This window comes from Phyllobates terribilis, unplaced genomic scaffold (assembly GCF_046119375.1).
Source record: "Phyllobates terribilis strain yellow unplaced genomic scaffold, ASM4611937v1 Scaffold_4__5_contigs__length_816908805, whole genome shotgun sequence".
Taxonomy (NCBI): domain Eukaryota; kingdom Metazoa; phylum Chordata; class Amphibia; order Anura; family Dendrobatidae; genus Phyllobates; species Phyllobates terribilis.
Genome location: NW_027362764.1, coordinates 116,926,322 through 116,932,321, shown reverse-complemented (window position 1 = coordinate 116,932,321; position 6,000 = coordinate 116,926,322).

The window sequence follows — 6,000 nt, the reverse complement described above, 5'->3', positions numbered from 1 at the left end:
GCAACACTCTTTGTTAGTTATTGGACCTGATGATGCAGGTTCGCAGGCGAGGATGGGTTTAGGGCCTGCGCATCAGCCCCCACAAGGTCTGCAGGGTAGGGCGCCGCCTCCAGGTGGTACGTAATGGCAGGACGCCGGGAAGCTACAGCGCCACCTGGGGTGGGTTCTCGGAGCACCCGGATGGCCCTCTCTTTAAACTGTGCAAAAGTAAAATCGGGGTTCTGTAGGGCCATGAGGCGCAGCTGGGTTCTGTGGGCGCTGGACAGCAGACCTTCTATGAACTGGTCAGTCAATAGTTTATCTGTATCCTGTACGCTGCCAGGGTCAGCTTGTTTGATTGCTCCCAAGGCTTCCTGTAAATTTAGGGCATAATCTCTGATGCTGTCCTGTGTCCGCTGCTTACATCCTTAGAACTGCATTTTAATTTCAGCTGAGGTGCGGGTGTCAAAGGTACCTTGCAGCTGGGTCAAAATGTCCTTTACAGCCCTTTTCTCCTCAGCTGGCCATGATTTTACCTCCCGCTGGGTCGCACCAGTTAACTGCCCTGTCAGTATGCTGATTTTCTGTTCTTCTGTTAGGGGATAGACTTTAAATAACTGTGCAGTCTTTCCTTAAAGTCACTTAATGTATGGGATTCCCCTGAGTACTGGGGCAGCCAGGCCGCTCCGGGGATATAGGGCATGGAAAACGGCATCACCGCTGCTGCAGCCACGCTGGTGGTAGTGGGCCCCTCCGCTTCCGACATCTTCCTCCCTCCTAGTTAACCATGGCCTACCTTCCGTTGATCCTCTTCCGTAGGCCGCGGTTCCACTAGCGCTGCTCTGGGCGAGGACCTTGCGTCGCGTCCTGGTGATGTCAGCGTCGCTCTCTCTCCTTCCAGGACCTTGCGCAGCGTCCGAACGTAGGGCGGGGCTTCAGGTCTCACGCGGTTTTGGTGTCCACGCCCCTCTTCTTCCCGCACGGCGTCCCGAAGATGGCGCCTTTTGGCGGGAAACGGCCCCGAATGGCGGGAAACTTCACTCAGGTAAATATAAAGTCTTTTCAGACACGCAATACCTGTTTGTGGCGGGTTGGTCACGATCCTGCCGACTACGCCAAAAAGCTGTCTCGCCCCCAAGGCCGTGGGGTACTCAAGACCGGGTCTCTAGGTTGCGCGGTGCTGATGGGGGTAGTAGTGGCAACCCGGTCCCGTGCTCAGGGTGTCAAGCTAAAATGGTGGCAGTCTCTTTATGTATATATATTCATGTGAAAGTCCGACTACGCCACCCGTGGATTGCGGTCAGGGATAACCGCCGCTGCCAGACAGACCGCTGGGGCTGGTGTTGGTGAGCAGCACAGGAATGGTATAACTCCCTACGGGAGGAGTGTAGCCCCAGGGCAGGGTAGGTGGATGTTGGGGGTGATAGTTCCGGCCGCGATGGTCAGAATGCAGAGTCCGCTTAAACAGTTCAGGGTCTTTATTATAACAGATGGTAATGACCCAACAACAGTACCGGCTAGAAGGGGCCTGGATGTCTGAGATCACTCGGGAAGCCCCTCTGGTCAGGGTGAGGGTGTAGGCCTACTGTGCTCACTATGCTCTTTCTGACTATTCCCCTCTTAGTGGTAAAATAGCCCATGTCCCTGAGCGTGCCGTGTATTCTCACCCGTATGGCTTGCAACTTGGGCTCCTTTTACCTCTGGCCTCTCTTGGCTTTGCTGGTCCCTTCTGTTGTAGCAGAGCCTCCGGGCTTTTTAGGCCAAAGGACATGAAATCCCTCGCGGATTGGTTCTCTGCTGCTGGATTTAGAGTCTTTATAGCCTCGGACCCCAATGTCCGGTAGGTAATTCTCCCTTTCTACCAGGACATGCTCTCAGCGCCGTACGTCCGTGGCTAGCAGTTCCTCCACTGCCTCACGACTTCCTGAGCCTGCTGCTGACCCTTACTCTCTGGGCCTAGACTCCATCACGGTCTCAGGTCTCCCAGGTCTCTCTGGTCTCTCTAACCCCAGTTCTAGCTTTTATAGGGCAGCCTGCTCCCCCTACTGGCCTGGGACAAGAGGTGCTGCATGCTAATTGTCCCTAACCAGGGAACCTCCCTCCTGCTCTCAGACACAGCCTTTATTATTTGTGGCATCCAGGCATGGGGTGACACATGTGCATAGTCTTAACTTTCAGCCATGTAAGGTCTCATGCACATGGTATAGTTAGGTGTATAGAGTGCCTGCATACAGGGCCGCAGTACTCAGATACTCTTTCCTCAAGGAAATTCCATTAAAGGAAAGACTTGCTAATTTATAAAACATCAAAAAGACCTCACCACTAGTGATGAGTGAGCACTAAAATGCTCGGGTACTCGTTGCTTGGGTCGAGCACATTGGAATACTCGGGTGCTCGACCCGAGCACCGAGCCCAATGTAAGTCTATGGGAAACTCGTGCATTTTTCAGGCGGCTCCCCCCGGCAGTCTGCAGAGGGCCGAAAAATTGCCCAAATCGATGGGAACAGTGCTCAAATGACATGGGAACAGCATGGGGAAGACCCCTGGAAGCATCTCTGACTCCCAGATCACTGCTGTCAACAACGCTGTCAGAGTATTATGCCACTTTTACGGACTCACAATAAAACATACAAAAACAAAACCAAAATGAATTTTTCTGGGAAATATGTTAAGGAACATCCTTTCCAGGGTAATGACTTGTATATAAGGCAAAATAAATAACCAAAAACAAAAATGCTCCTCCACACCTTGGGCTATGTTCACATGTTGCGTTTTTGATGCATTTTTGCACTTTTGCATTGCTTTCAACCAAGACAAATGCATTCACCAGGAAATGTCATTTTAACATTTTATAACCTTATCTGGCCATGTGGTGTTTGACACATCATCAGACACATGCATACAGTGCTGAAAAGACATGGGAACAGCATGGGGAAGACCTCTGGAAGCCTCACTGACTCCCAGGTCACTGCCTAAAAGTGTGCCCATCATAAGTGATCCTTGGCGCATGCGAAGAGGCCTCCCGCCATGCACCTGTCATTGCAGACTTGCAACAATCACCATCCACGTCCTTGTCCCAGTGCAGCGTTCAGTTGTCCCTATATAATTCCTTGGAATGCAAGCGCAAGTATGCAGCCAGCCACCCACCAACGCGCAGGCTGCAATACTATACTGCCAAATTTTTGACAGCTGCTTGCACTTGAAATGTGTCCTTTTAGGCTCGTGGAGGCGGAAGCTTTTCATAACCTCATGCCGGCGGCAGCCGAGTGTCCATGCTCGGTCCCCAGCCGCCACTATTTTTCCCGGTATCGCCGCCGCTTTCCACAAGCATGGGTACCACAACATTACCCGTGGCCTCCCCAGTGCACTTACTGGGAAGGACCGCCTAACCACAAACACGTGGACAGGTGAATGTGGCCAGTGACGGTACAGAGCCAGTCCACAGCTTTTTTTGCTGAGTTGTATTTCACCACAGCCATATTCTTTAGCTTGGTGAAAGGACTTGGGAAACCATATCTACCCAGCTGTCATTTCTCCCAGGAAGTCCTCTAAAGCTGCTTTCACTTTTTAGGCTCGTGGAGGTGGAAGCTTTTCATAACCTCATGCCGGCGGCGGCCGGGTGTCCATACTCGGTCCCCAGCCGCTACTGTTTCTTCCGGTGTCGTCTCCACCTTCCACAAGCACGGGTCCCACAACATTACCCATGCCCTCACCAGTGCACTTACTGGGAAGGAACGCCTAACCACAAACACGTGGACAGGTGAATGTGGCCAGGGACGGTACGGAGCCAGTCCACAGCTTTTTTTTGCTGATAGTTGTATTTCAACACAGCCATATTCTTTAGCTTGGTGAAAGGACTGGCATAGAGTTAAACCGTATCTACTCTGGGTGCCATTTCTCCCAGGAAGTCCTCTAAAGCAACTTTTGCAGAAGCAATGGCAGTCCGTCCAACATCAACTCGCATTTCTCGGTGGTGCTTTGACACACAAACATCTTTCTTTGCGCATTTAATTTCATGAATACAGAGTTGGGCAATGGCCTTATCTGCAATCCGGTTTGAGAAATAACATGCATAAGCACCTCCGATCCACATTAAAAAAAAGAGCCATAGAGTGTACGGGAACCTTCCCCCACACTTTTCTTAGCCAGGGCTGCTTCTCAGCAGGGTTGGAAGGAAGAAAACCGGAGACTCCTCCGGTAGGCCCTGGCTTCTCCTTCAGGAGAGTTCATAGTGCCGAGGTGAGGCCATGATGATGATAGAGGGCACCATCTGCTTAGTTTTCTGTTACTTGGAATGCAAGCGCAAGTATGCAGCCAGCCACCCACCCACAGGCTGCAATACTAAACTGCCAGATTTCTGGGCAGCTGCTTGCACTTGAAATGTGGCCTTTTAGGCTCGTGGAGGCGGAAGCTTTTCACAACCTCATGCCTCATGCCTCGTGTCCATACTCGGTCCCCAGCCATCACTATTTCTTTCGGTGTTGTCTCCGCCTTCTACAAGTGCGGGTCCCTGAACATTACTGCTGTAACTTTTCTGTGGAAATTGGCTTGCCTCCTACCAGCCTGGAATATTTCCAGTAAACTATGGTACGAAGCCATGGTATTAGCACTGCCCCCAGTAACAGTGGCGAAGCCATCCCCAATTTCCTTCTCAGGAATTTTATTTGGTAGACTGAGTGGCTGCCCAAATACATTAGTTTCTCACAAAGGAGCTGAAGGTAGAGTGGCAGTAGGTGCAAGTTTCTCCAGCCTGTTAGATATTAGAGGACGAACGGCAGCATATTGGAACAGTGGTTAGCACTGAAGCCTTGCAGCGCTGGGATCCTGGGTTCAAATCCCAACAAGGACAACATCTGCAAGGACTTTGTATGTTCTCCCCATGTTTGCGTGGGTTTCCACCTCAGTAAAATAGCAGCCATAGAGTGTCCTGGAACCTTCCCACACACTTTTCTTAGCCAGGACTGCTTCTCGGCAGGGTTGGACTGTCCCACCAGAGAATCCTCTCGTGTGCCCTGGCTTCTACATCAGGAGAGTTCATGATAGCGCTAATATTGCAGCTGTTATGGGGCTCTTGAGCGGGGGAGAAAGGTGAGCCCTCAGAATCAAATCCTCTGGTGGGCACAATGTTTTTCAATCTGAAACTGCTTCTCAGTGGGAGTTGTATTTCACCACAGCCATATTCTTTTGCTCAGTGAAAGGACTGGCATAGAGGGAAGCCGTATCTACCCCGGCTGTCATTTCTCCGTCACCAGGTTCCGCCCATTGTCACACACGACGATGCCTGGCTGTATGTTCAGCGGTGAGAGCCACAGATCAAGCTGCTGTGTTACAGCTTTCAATAACTCTGCAGCTCTGGGCGGTTTGTCACCTAAGCATTAAGCATGTTATCTTCAGCACATCCTGTCGCTTGGCCAAGGCAGTGCTGCAGTGCTTTCAGCTTGTGACTGATGTGGTCATTTCGGAGATGGAGGAGGAGGTGCAGGAGCTGAACAATGTGATTACATTGAGGTTACATTGGCGACTCTGTTTTTATACTAAAGAAAGATCCTACAGTTTTTTTTTTTACGTTATTTTTTAAGGCAAATGCATTTACCGGGAAATGTCATTTTAACATTTTACAACCTTATCTGGCCATGTGGTGTGTGACACATCATCAGACACACCCTGTTTCTTTGATGATGGAGGGACTCTGAAAGACACATAGAGCATGGCCACAGTAACGAGTACGACATGTTCCCATTAGAAAGGAGAGAGTTTGCTATACAGTTATAGGGTATGCAGTGAGTCCAATGGCTGACCAGATTTAGGAAAAACCACATTAAGAATTTAAAGACACATAGAGCAGGGCCACAGTAACAAGTGCGACATGTCCCCATTAGAAAGGAGAGGGTCTGCTATACAGTTATAGGGTATGCAGTGAGTCCAACGGCTGACCAAATTTAGGAAAAACCCCACTAAGAAATTAAAGACACATAGAGCAGGGCCACAGTAACGACAAATTCCCATTAGAAAGGAGAGAGT